Source organism: Phyllopteryx taeniolatus, chromosome 15 (assembly GCF_024500385.1).
Source record: "Phyllopteryx taeniolatus isolate TA_2022b chromosome 15, UOR_Ptae_1.2, whole genome shotgun sequence".
In the NCBI taxonomy this organism is placed as follows: domain Eukaryota; kingdom Metazoa; phylum Chordata; class Actinopteri; order Syngnathiformes; family Syngnathidae; genus Phyllopteryx; species Phyllopteryx taeniolatus.
In genome coordinates this window covers 10,497,659-10,511,334 of record NC_084516.1, presented here as the reverse complement: position 1 = coordinate 10,511,334, position 13,676 = coordinate 10,497,659, and the positions used below count along the sequence as shown (strand labels likewise).

The 13,676-nt window shown below is 41.5% G+C and overlaps 1 protein-coding gene across 2 annotated transcripts in view; it reads left to right on the top strand.

The window, feature by feature from the left end:
• The first annotated feature begins 3,998 nt into the window (after window positions 1-3,998).
• Window positions 3,999-13,676, top strand: part of lpar1 (lysophosphatidic acid receptor 1) — a 34,711-nt gene continuing 25,033 nt past the window's right edge. The window contains exon 1 of one of the 2 annotated variants that reach the window (XM_061800136.1): window positions 3,999-4,425. The gene's annotated coding sequence lies outside the window, so the exon portion shown is untranslated. The remainder of the gene's footprint in view (window positions 4,426-13,676) is intronic. The other variant, XM_061800135.1, reaches the window with a different exon arrangement.

Sequence of the window (13,676 nt, the reverse complement as noted above, 5' to 3'; positions counted from 1 at the left end):
ATAATTACATTAAAAAGTCTTGCACTGGAGTGTCTTTGAAAATCCAGCTGGCAGCCAGGATGAATATACGGACACATCCTATATCAGTTTCTGTGAAGAGGTTTGTGTACCAACAAAGTCATTTCGCACATTCAATAACAACAAGCCGTGGTTCACTGCCAAACTTAAGCAACTTCGCCAAGCTAAGGAGGACGCATATCAAAGCGAGGACAGGGCCCTGTATAATTGAGCTAGAAACCTACTGACTAAAGAAATTAACATTGCAAAGAGGAACTATGCAGCAAAGTTGGAAAAACAGTTTAACGCTAACGACTCTAAATCAGTCTGGCATGCATTGCAACTGCTGACCAATTACAAGCGACGATCCCCCCAAGCTGAGAACAATAGCACACTAGCCAACGATTTGAATACCTTCTACTGCAGATTTGAAATGGACACTTTCACACCCCACACCCACCCGGCCGCAACACCGACCACCATCACACCTCTGACTTCTGAGTTAACCATCCACGAACAGGATGTGAGATGCATCTTCAAACAACAAAAGATTAACAAAGCGCCAGGCCCAGACCATGTGTCCCCATCCTGCGTCAAAGTCTGCGCAGACCAGCTCGCTCCAGTCTTCACATAGATCTTCAATAGATCTCTGGACCTGTGCGAAGTACCATCTTGTTTCAAACGCTCCACCATCATTCCAGTCCCCAAGAAACCTACAATATCGGGTCTAAATGACTACAGGCCTGTCGCATTGGCATCTGTGGTCATGAAGTCCTTTGAACGTCTCGTGCTGGACCACCTCAAGAGCGTTACAGGTCCCCTGCTGGACCCCCTGCAGTTTGCCTACCGAGCAAACAGGTCTGCGGATGTTGCAGTCAACATGGGACTGCACTTCATCCTAGAACACCTCGACAGTGCAGGGATCTACGCGAGGATCCTATTTGTGGACTTCAGCTCAGCGTTCAACACCATCATCCCTGAACTCCTTTCCTCCAAGCTTCTCCAGCTCATCGTCTCGCCTGCCATCTGACAGTGGATTTACAGCTTCCTGACGGGGAGGACACAGCAGGTGAGGCTGGGAGAGATCACCTCATCCACACACAGCATCAGCACTGGGGCACCCCAAGGTTGTGTCCTATCTCCGCTGCTCTTCTCTCTCTACGCGATAGACTGCACCTCAACGCATCCGGCTGTCAAACTCCTGAAGTTTGCAGATGACACCACTGTCATCGGCCTCATCAAGGACGTTGACGAGTTTGCATATCGACAGGAAGTGGAGCGGCTGGAGCTGTGGTGCGGTCGACACAACCTGGAGCTGAACACGCTCAAGACTGTAGAGATGATCGTGGACTTCAGGAGGCATCCTTCGCCACAGCTGCCCCTCACGCTGTCCAGCTGCCTTGTGTCACCCATCGAGACCTTCAAGTTCCTGGGAATTACAGTCTCTCAGGACCTGAAGTGGGCGATCAACATCCACTCCGTCCTCAAAAAGGCCCAGCAGAGGATGTACTTCCTGCGGCTTCTGAGAAAGCACGGCCTGCCAAGCGAGCTGCTGAGGCAGTTCTACACAGCGGTCATCGAATCAGTCCTGTGTTCTTCCATCACAGTCTGGTTTAGTGCTGCTACAAAAAAGGACAAACTCCGACTGCAACGGACAATCAAAACTGCTGAAAGGATTTTCGGTACCCTACCCCACCCTTGAGGACTTGCACGCTGCCAGAACTAAGACAAGAGCGTGCAAAATCCTCTCGGACCCTCCAGCTCCTTCGAGTACGGTAGGCGCTACCGATCAATGCAAACTAGAACTAGCAGAAATTCCAACAGCTTCTTCCCTCTCCAATCAACTTCTTAAACAGCTAACCTACAATTCCATTTTTTGTCTGAGTTTGTTTTCACATTTCTGTCGGGCCAATTATATATTACTCGTGCACTCACTGTAGTAGTCTCGCCACGCTGCACTATTTGCATATCTGTTGTTGACCAATACTGGCCACTCATGCCAGAGTAGCATCTGCACCATTTGCACACTGACTGAGGAGTATCTGCAACATTTGCACAATCAACATTGTCCCAGATTATAGCACTACTCGTCACGTTAAACTGCATACACTCCTTGAAGTCTCTGCGCCCTTTGCACAATGGTCATTGCACCGGACTATTGCGAGATTAGTCATTTGAACTGTTCTAAGTGCTATAGGACTGCATCTTTTTGATCCCAGACATAACTTATTGTATTACTTGAAAAACACTCAAATAAAAGTGATCTTTATCCAGATGATTAATGTCAGTGAGCAAACTTCAATCATTGACACTTGATGCCCGATTGGGGCCTTTGAAACACTGCGAGGCTGCATGACATTAAAATTAAATCATGTAAGCAGTATGTCTATCATTATGAGACAAATGAGAACAGTGCATTGTTCAGTGTTTTGCGCCTTTAACACATTATTACATGGGAGAAGCAGCAGGTTTAACACCTCAGTAAGTGCTCACAGATGGTGCTGAGTTGGCAAATGTACACGTCCCTATGGCAAATACTTTCTCCTGGCATGACAAATTGAATATGAGACAATTTTTAGGAACAATGGGACAAATATAGGCATAGTTAACATATAGGCATAGTTAACATAGTCAGACATGAGGAAATGTATTGAAGATCATATATAAAAAGGTCAATAGGTAAGGAATATAGTCTCTCTTTTGAGTCTTTTTTCTTCTCTCTCCTTTTCTCCAGACCTCACTCCCTTCCTGTTTCTCTCGATTAACAAGTTACTGAAAAAAAAAATGTGTTTCCAATTAAGTACTGGGGGGAGAACTCGCAACCACTGGGCACTTTAAGATATCCCTTTCCTTTAAAAAAAAATACAAATAAAAAAATAAATAACTTATTCAAGTGTGCTGTTTGTGTAAAGTCAAAAACTATATATTTGATTTTAATTGATTGTTTATTTTCTATATTTTTACAGATAACAATATATGATACCTTTTAATGAATATTTGGAGTTTGTGATATAATAGGCTTCCGGAAATAGTAAGACTGCAAGTGGAATCAAAACTTCTTCTGTAAAGATTATACCGTATGAAAAGAGAATATTTGAAGCTATCCTACATTTTGACATATGAATTAATTTTTTATAACACTTTTGGTTTTAACACATGCAGATCCATTGACCTATTCATTGATCCATGCAATGTCTACGGTTTGTCCTCATTAGGGTTACTGGTGAGGTGAAGCTGCAGCTGACTTTGAGTGAGAGGTAGGGTAGAGCGAGCCTTGACTGGTCGCCTCTGCCACTTATTTATAAACAGCAGCTGAGGGACAATTGTGAGTCTTCAATGAACCAAACATGCATGTTTTGGGATTTGTGGGAGGATGTTGAAGTACCTTGGAGGAAACCCACGCACGCACAGGGACAACATGCAAATTCCACACAGGATGGGCTGAGCCAAGATTCAAACTGAAGGCCTCTCGACCGTAAGGTACATGAGCTAACCACCTTTAGGTTTGAATAGAAACTGAACTGCCCGCGGCCCTAGTGAGGAGAAGCGGCTCAGAAAATGGATGGATGGATGGATATATATATATATATATATATATATATATATATATATATATATATTTATGTATGTATGTATGTATTTATTTATTTATTTTAATAGGGACATTTACTGCACAAACAGTATTTGTTTGCACTTAAGTTTACTTCCTAAAATAAAATTTAGGAGTAACTTTTTTTGTTGTTGTCTTTTTGTAACACAGGCTAATCGTTATTTAGTATTTATTGAATCATTTCTCTTCATGATTAAATACTTCAGCACATTTGCATCTTAAGGACTGATCACATTTCTAAACTTTTTAAGGCAAACGCTTAAATTTTTTGTTTGTTTGTTTTTGTTTGCACACATGCAGCAAACTCGAGTACGTCAGTTTATTTAGCCGTGTCATTTTCCACAGTGCGCGCGGGCGCGCCTGTCCTTGTCAGTGACGTCACATGCAGACAACAAGACCTCTTCTTGGCGCGTGTTCTTGCGCGCGCGCGTACGCACCAGGGAGCGAGGACGAGAAAGGGAGGGATGGAGGGAGAGAAAGAGGAACAGAGCGAGAGTGGGAGAGAGGGAGAGAGAGAGAGAGCGGGGCGCCAGGCACCAGGAGGAGAGCATCAAGCGACTTCAATGTGGGAAGCAGAACTGCAACTTTCCTCAGGAAAAACAAGTGTTGCGTGTTTATTTGGACGTACAATGCGACTCCCTGCCTTGATGCTGGACTTTGATTCGTCACCACTTTGACAGGAGTGTAGCTCGACTTTCTATCGTCTGTGGGAGGAATTTCAGGTTTTGCCGAATCAAACTTTTTGGTCTGGATCTCTAGGAGCCACTCGGGGAGTAAACTAAACGTTCTACCTCCTGCTCTCATTGGGAAAATACATTGTAAGTATAACATTCTTCTTACGGATGTCATTATGAATTGATTGAATTATTAAAGGAGAAAAAAAACTAACTTGGTTCTGACATTTCAGTGCCCGTGTTTATGCATGTGGGCATTTTTACGTAAGCATACCTGCCACGTAGACGTGCATAGCAAGCATTTGGTTCTGATAAAGGCTTGATTGATAATTACATAAGCAGATGCCTCAACGTGCCTTGTGCTGCGTTATTTGTCTAGATGGCGCTGGTTTGAGCGCAGTTAAGGGAAAGGGGCGCAGCAGTGAGGGGCTTGTTGCGCCACGGAGGCTGCGATCTTTATCATGGAACCAGATAACAGGTCTTCATCACCTAAACAGGCATAGAAGCCTGGATTCGGTATTATGTTATAAATGTCCCCAAGCATTTGAATTGTCACTATACACCCCCCCCCCCCCCCCCCCTCAAGCTTTCCTGTCATCAATCTAACAGAAAGTCTGCAAGACAACATAAGGATGAATTAGCGTAGCTGCACTCAAAGGCGTAATTGTCTGTAAACAATTCCGTGTGGTGCTTTTACGCACCTATTCATCTTCAAGGAGCTCTGCATCAAGCTGCAGTCAGGAGGCACAACTTTGCATAGACTGGCAAATTAGCTCAACCCTGCTAAATGTTACCCTGGAAAACTGGATTTGTTCTGAAGAAGTGAAGATGACTCCAACTTGAATTCAGTCTGGATTGTGTTTCCTTTTATATGTAAATGAGCCATTCTAAAAATATACTAAACAAAAGTATTTACATTGTATTTCCTATAGTGCTTCAGTAGGAGTATTAATAGCATCATGATAGTTGTTTTAAATCGCAGTAAAGTTTGAATATGTCTTAGAATAGCATGATCTGGTCAAAGGTACCAAATCCATCAAGTCCTATTTATTTGGACCTTAAAGCTAAACCATGATGCATTCCAAGACACTTGTTAACCACCCATTTTTTCAAAACCCATTTTATTTCATTATGTTCATTTGAACTGTCATCTAAGTATAAAAAGATGTTAACGGCAGTATAGTATTTCGCCTGACAACTAAATTAGGTACTTGGCATTCACTGAAATGATGCCGTAACAAAAGTAAAGAGGGAGATTAGTACTTCTAATTAACACGAAACACAGCAGACTTGTGTGGTGGTTAGGATGTCTTTTTAAATCATATTGCTTTATCCATATTGTATTTAGCAGCCACCACAAATGTATACCATTTTTTGTATTGTTGGCACAAGACTTTTTGTTTCTTTGTTTAAATATTTTTTTCCCATATATATCTTTGAAGAGTTTTGTGTGGGCTTGTGTGTGTCAGGGCACCATTTACTTACCACCCATGACCACAAACCTCAGGGGGTCTTTGATGCTACGGCAGAGTGTGAAAAGCTTTTACACTTAGGCTCGGGGTGAGGGTCAGTGCTTTTTCAAGATGTTTTAATTATGGAGAATTACGTTCACCTTCCGAGCCTTCCTTTCACTTGTAATGTCAACAGTGATTGGTTGGCTGCGAACTTTTCAATTTTTCTAGGATTAAATAAAAAGACTCAATCTTGCAATTTTAGCAATGAATACATTTAACCTTTCCAAGTCATATGACATATTTGCTATTCAGAGAAATATCACTTTGTGTACCTTTTTTAAAAATAAATAAAAGTATTTTTTGGACAGTTGAAGTAATGTGAACAATTACTAAATGGTCACAGTTATATTTCTTAATATCTATCTTAAACACTGTGGCAGACATGAGTCAAGATAATGCGACCCATGTCGTAATTTGTGATAAAAATTGGCTGTATTGTCTTGACGGGATATATATATAATATGACGGGAGGATTGTCTTCAGGAGCTCACTAGTTTCTCTGGTAATCGGAGAAGCTGCACATTATTTCTCCTTGAAAGAGTTGTCCGAAACGAAAGGTCATGTTCAAAGAAAAGAAAAAGTAACGGCAGCATTTCATGTTAGTGACTTCCGACACTCATGGTCAAACTAAATATTCTTGCAAAGACTTATTGTCCAATCTTGAGATGACTGTTTTATGTTTCCTGACATGAGCTATGATATCCGTCCTTACAAAAAAACAACAACAACAAAAAAGTGGGTCCTTGAAACATCTGTGTTGTGATTATTCCAAGCCTCCTCCCCCTTGTCTAAAGACTTGCATTCCACCCATTCTTCATCTCAAAGTGCAGATTGCTTTAACATTCGTGCAGGTAGTAGAGTTGCATTTTCTCTGCTAATGCAGCAGAACGTGAATGTCCTTCAAGGGCATCTGCACCAATTCATCATTTATGGCTAAAATGATTGTTAAAATGTCTTTAATTTAATCTACTTTTATAAACAATTTGTACGTGTACCTGCTATGCCGCCTCATCTTGGTTCATTAATCTGGATTGGATTTAAATTTTCTCTGTGGGTGCGAAATTATATCCTGAATGGTACGATATCCTGAATGATACGTGAAATATACATTCAACAGACTCTTCAGATAATGGCGGTGTTTTCCTCACCAGTAAACAAGGTTTTTCTAAATCAGTTTCCAAAAGCCTCCAGTATGTCATCAGGCCTGTTTCAAAGAGTGCTGACCGATGTCGTGTGCTCAAAGGAGACGGATGTGATGGAAAATCATGACTGACACAGCCAAATGAGCTTCGCTCTGTGTGGCATTGGATGAGCACTGCAAAGATGAGCCAACATCACCAGTAGCAAATCTGACAAACGGCTTGAGGTAGAAATAGTGGCCTTTTCCGTTTTGTTGGTGGAATATTATATTTATACTCATAATTCTTATTATAATATTTGTGTTTTGTCTGGGATACTGAAATCCTAAAACAAAATGAAATTATGTTATCAGGCAGTGGATGTTTCTCCTGCCAGTGTGTCTGATGATAATGTGCTTTATCACATCTTCCGGTTGTTGACTGTGTTTTGGCAATGAATATTTCCGGCTCACTGTCCTCTGTGTGAGCTACCAGTGTGGGATGGGGTGTTGACGCCGACCAATGAATGTGCGTCTTCCGAGGCAGTATCAGAGGCAGAGCGTAAGCGGAATAAATTTCAACACCTAATACATACTGCCTACAGCCTAATGAGTTTAAAAGCAATTGTCACTGTCACACTTGATGTTGCCACACATCGAATTATCTCAATGTGTGGAGCCGTAACACCTGTGTGAACGTGCACTTTGAACAGCAATGACCTGCGTAGGTGAGTTTTATCTGAAAGGAACAGCCAAACAAATCTCACGCCTCTGATTTCCCAATTTACAGGGAAACAAGTGTCAAACCAGCCTTTGTTTCTTAGTATGAATGTGAGTGCAAATGGTTGTTTGTTCATGTGTCCCCTGGCAACCAGTTCAGGGTGTACCCCGCCTCCTGCCCGATGATAGCTGGGATAGGCTCCAGTACGCCCGCGACCCTTGTTAGGATAAGCGGCTCAGAAAATGGATGGATGGATGTTCGAAAAACATCATGAAGACTAAATTGCATGCAAGAACTGAGGTGTTCCTATACGCCATTCCTGAGTGTGGTGTTCCTTAAAAGATGAGCAAAGGTTTACTGTTCAGCACATAATGATTGGAAGAAAACCAAGAAAGCATTTTAGTGGCTTCAACCACTCTCCCATAGTGGCCCTTCAAAAAAAATGGAAAGACACTTGCTGTAAAGTACTGAAAAATGCTTTTAGAAAATACTTCTTTTTTATTTTGAAGAGATGTGATGGGTCCCTTTATCTTTTTAGTGAAATACTTTGTGATGTGCTTGCTTGCCCTCAGTCTGCACTCCAACATGAAAAACCCATGTTGACTGACAGACTGGCTGAGGTGAGCTAATTGGAGCAGCTAGCCAGGAACATTCCATGGCCAGTCCCTGACAAGGAGACCCTGCTTTTCTTCTGTATACAGTGCATTTTACAAAACTAGTTTGAAAATTTCACTATTAGTTTCAAATGTATATGCAGACTGATGTTGTCCTTTTCAGCAAGCAACCTCTTTTTTTTTTTTTTTTAACAGATCCATTGCTGAACCATTTGACTCTGATTTTGAGTTTTGGTTATGTTATGTCTCCAGTAATTTTTCTTTAGAAGATGAGATGACATACTGACATTTAACTGTTGTTAAACCTGACACATACAGTGGAGTTTATCTTGACCTACCTGGTATTAAAATAGCTAGAGATGCTGGGTTTTCACAATGTAGCTGCTTAGAATGAAAACAAAGCACATGGCTTCAGCCATTTGTCAATGTAACTGGCAATTAGGGAATGACTGTGTCAGGGGAATACACTTGCTATCATATTTGGTCTAGTCTGGAGGTTTTTCTCCAAAAACGACCTCCATATTCCATGACGACTCTGCACAGCCTCTGGCTTTTACTCCTGCTTTGCAATTGTAAATTTGCTTATGGTTTGGAAACTCATTTGTGTAGGTGTCTACATTTCTTCAACTATAGGGGAAATTAACGTCACTGATGGTGTAGTGGTACACTCGCCTGACTTTGGTGCGGGCAGTGTGGGTTCAGTTCCCACTCAGTGACGGTGTGAATGTGAGTGCGAGTTGTCAGTTGTCAGTTGTCAGTGTCTATATGTGCCCTGCGACTGACTGGTGGCCAGTTCAGGGTGTAGTCTGCCTTTCGCCTGAAGTCAGCTGGGATAGGCTCCAGCGTCCCGTGACCCTAACCAGGATAAGCGGTGTTGAAAATGGATGGATGGATATAGGGGAAATTAATGATTTTTATAAAAATGTCATTTTAATGGGATGGGAGCATCCCATAAGTGCCAATTCTTTTTCTGACTCTGAACCATTAATTCACCACAACCTGCCAGAATTCCATATATAATTATTTTTGAACTGTGTGAAATGTGCTCATATTAAACTTGTTTAATACACTGAATGCCTGAAATGAATAGCGATTGGACATGTGAACTGTTTAACAAACGAGAGCGAGCCAAATGTGTAGCACGACTGTGTCATCTCACATGGTTTGTTTGTAACTTGTTCTCATAAGAATGCAGTCGACTTTAACATGAAAAATTTTCCACTATAATTGTATTTGTAGCATTGTAGGATTTCATAATGAATTTTGTGAACATAATCAATAAATACTGAATCCCCTGATCCCTAATTGCTTTGCAATTATGGCAAAATTGTGTTTTTGGCAAATCATATAAGGGTTAGCTTATGAGAAGGCAGCATGTGCATGTTGCCGCAAAAATAGTTCAGTTTGAATGTTTCATTATCATGTTGAAACTTCCTGTGAAATTCATATGATGCTGTGTTCCATTACTTTGTACGTCAGCTTTGTGGTGTTTTTGTCATGGGACATTTTACAAACAATGAAAAGCTGCACTTTTTGTCAATGTGTTTGCTTCTTATTGGCTTGAGTCCATCACATTGTGTTTTCATGGGACAACAATGGCAGCTCTTGTTTGTTTGCGTTTTCTAGCATGCTCAAAAGTGGCAAACTGCAAAGTTAATGAAATACATCCTCAACAGCATATGGAGAACAGTTTTGATAATTTTGCTGAGCAATATCAATTTTAATCTGCGCTGTCACACATTTAAAACGAGTAGGCAATCATTGGGTGGGTTTTGGCATTTCTGTGCGAGTGAAGACCAGAAAGAATGATCTTGACTACTTTTGATCTTGACCACTTTTTAATAGGTGGCATTCTTCTGCTGGTTTAAAACTGGGTGGTCTGAATTAAAACTTTGTCACCACAAGTGACACTGAGTTAGGATGAGAAATGCACTCCACACAATATTTGGGTTCTGTTCCGTTCCATCGGTTGGGAGCGATGGCTTTGCCTGTAAACTTACTTCAGCAACTTGATCACAGCAGGAAAAAAGAGGAAATGCAAAATGAAAGGGTGCGTCATTGGCTTTTCCAGAACCCCATCGCTCAGATTGCAGTTGCCACTAGGCTATTCCAAGATATCGTCTTTGGAAAAATGTGAAGCCAAATGAAAGGGTTTGTATAATATATGTAAGATTTAGGATGTTATTAAGAAATTAGAGGTCACCGTTAGTGGCTCTGCGCAAATCAGAAGCAACTTTTCATTTTTACATACTAACTTTTCTACAAGTTTCCTGCTGCTTTAGGTATAATAATTCCCTAATAATTTGAAATAGATCGTCGGTGTCTTGCCAAAATGTGGCATGCTTTAATCAAAATAGCCCTGACGATCAAGAAACATATATTTTTCTGCACGTTTCTTGTCATGTTGAAACGAACTAATTTCAGGAGCGGATGTATTTCATGTAACGAGTCAGGCCTCAATCCCGCCACGCCCCCCATACTGCTGGGCCAATGGCAAGCCCGACTTTCATTAGCAGACGTCCAGTCGGCTGGATCATGTCGGCGCTTTCCTTTTGGTGTTTGGCCGCCTCCTCTTTCGTGTTCGCGCCGACTGCATGCTTGCTTCTACTAGCGTAAGCACAGACATAGACTGAGAGAGCATGACCATTGTTGCCCCTTTCATTGATCACACCAGGTGTAGTCCACCTTTTACTTTTAAGTCGGCTGCCGTGACCCTGAACATGATGAGTTGCATTGATTGATTAATGGATGGATAATTAGTTATTATATTATACTCATGTTGATGGTTTTCCAGTCACATGCAATCAAATGAAAAGGTTTCCACCCCATTTAGCTATTCTTCAGACATGCTATTCAAAGACTGAACCCTGTGTATTTGTAGTGGCTGGTAGAAGTGTTTAGGGGTATCGTACGCAGACGAACTGTGAATCCCGTCACGGTTGGAGTCACGTATGACTCACCTCGGACTCTCAATCCATCCCTTGTGCTCAGCTCTGCCACTAATCAGCAGAGCCTATGTGTGAGTATGAGGGTGTATGTGTGTGGTTTAAGTGTGGCTTACGTGCATGAGGTTCAAGAAAAAGTTAGAGAATGAAAAGTCTGTATGTATGTACTGTATGTGTGTCAGTGTTTGTGTGTATTCTGGGTTGTTAGACGTCCCCGTTTCTTGGCTTTCTGGAGTGGGGGAATGTGAACAATGCGCACATTGTGTGGAGGGCGGAGTGCACAAGGGGTGAGGAGGGGGAGTGCCATGGACGAGTAGAGGGATAGAAGGAAGAAACAGAGAAAGCTGAATACAAGGAAGATTGACATAAGTAGTGTGACGTGCTGAGGTTAATGGTGCGAAGAGTAGTAGGTGGGCGTTGCTAACATATGAGCAGGATAGAGAAAAGCTGGGGACTCGAAGGGTATGTTCAGAAGATAACGACCAAATAAAAGCGAAATGTTTGATTTAAACATCTCCCCTCCCATGGTCTGGCAAAAATGACTGTGCTGCAACATGGTTGCTGGCCCAGCAGTTGGCAGTGTCATTTGAACTCTATAGAATACCTCTTGTCAGCGTAGATGTGAGATTAAAAAAACAAAACAAAAAAACACAATACAAAGATGAATCCTAATCCGTCGCCTGCTTAAACTGCACTGCCCCCCCCCCCCCCCCCCATGACAAAGTAAGAAAAAGACAATAAAGCGAGGAGAGCCTATGAAAAGGGAGCACAAGTTTAGACAAGCAGAACAAATGAAGGCCTACTTAAAAGGAGGAGAGTCAATGAAAGAGTGAAGACATATGGTGAGTGTTCTCAGTTACACTTGTCATACATACAGGGTGTTATCCATTTAGCAACAACCCGGACCAGATGGAATTTACCGATTAGACTCACAGTCAAAGGTTCATTTTACAGATTAGACTCACAGCAAGGTTCATCAGGAAATAAAATACAAAGAAAACTTGATAGAGCTGACAATTTAAAAAACTTGATCCAGGTGTACCGTGTCCCTTGGACATTTCACTCTGGATAGTTATAAACCCTTTAATGAATATTTGAAATGCTAACTTGCTGAACTGGAGCAAGTCTAAAAATAATATGTATCTCTGCTCCTCGTCACTCTCTTCTGAATTGTATAAAGGCTGACAAAGTTACTACAGCTAGTAATTATGATACTTAGCCTCATCATTGTTGTAATAAGCCTCATAGATTCTGCAGATTTTGATATAAATCCTTTTTTTCCCAAGACTTCTGAAAGGTCTGGAAGTTAGTTCTCAAAGAAAATCAGTAATAATGATCGTGATTTAAAAAAAAAAAAAAAAACAAACAACAACAAAAAACTGTCATACAGAAATACAGAGTACACAGAGGTTCACAGAAGCCCCTTCAACTGCTGGGAAGACTTTGAGGTAAAAGAGCGCGCCTGACTCACAATCTCGCTTCGAGTTTATTCCAAAGGTGTTTGATGGGTCAGTGTTCATAAGTTCTTCCACACAAACTCTGGCACAGTCATGATGGAACAGAAAAGGGACTATTGTAAGCATAGAATTATCCAAAACATCTTGGTGGAATGAATAATTAAAATTCAGAGGTATCTCAGTGGTCTATCCCAACCCGTTATCGATTAATTAATTAAAAGAGGCATAGCGAAACCTTTGTCAATACAGTGAATATAGTGAGCACACAAAGCTAATTCTACAGCTTCTTCAAGACTTTTTTTTTTTCATTATTGCCACTTGAGTCATATTTTACTGAACATCCTAGAGAGAGATGTGCATGTGACACTACACCGCTTCCAATTTCTTGTTCTATGGTCATTATCCCATTTTTCTTCTTCTTCGTCTCTGGTACCCTTCTGTGGTGACGCCACACACAAAGACACGAAGGTCTCATGAAATATGCTTGGAGTCTTACAAGATATGCAAAGGTCTCACGTGACGTCGTGCGCCATGGCCTTTTGAACTCTGGGATTTTGTGAGAAGCAGAAAAATGTTCCTCCCAATTTTTGGTAGAATTTGGAATGGTACAAATTGCCATGTTTGATTTTAAAGATTCCTCTGTTCAGGACTTTGGTTGTGCATACTTAAATAATGACTTCATGCAATTTGTGGGTGGTCCTTTCATTTTAGCCTGTCCGACGACTCACACGTGCGCGCACACGCACACACACGCTCACACACACACACACGCTCACACACGTGCTTTCCTAATGTTCTCTGCTTCACTCACACCAAACACATGAACATTCATTTCAGTTCACATTGGTCTCTATCTTTTCAGGGGAAAAGGAACCACCCTGCAATTGTTGCATACAAACACACACCCTTGGACACACAATTCCAGTATCTCTCGCCACAGGCTCCAAGCGTGAATCGAAATGGAAAGTGCACTCAGATGTCACTGCCACTTCCTCTTCCACTTCAGTACAGACAACTGGTCTCAGGC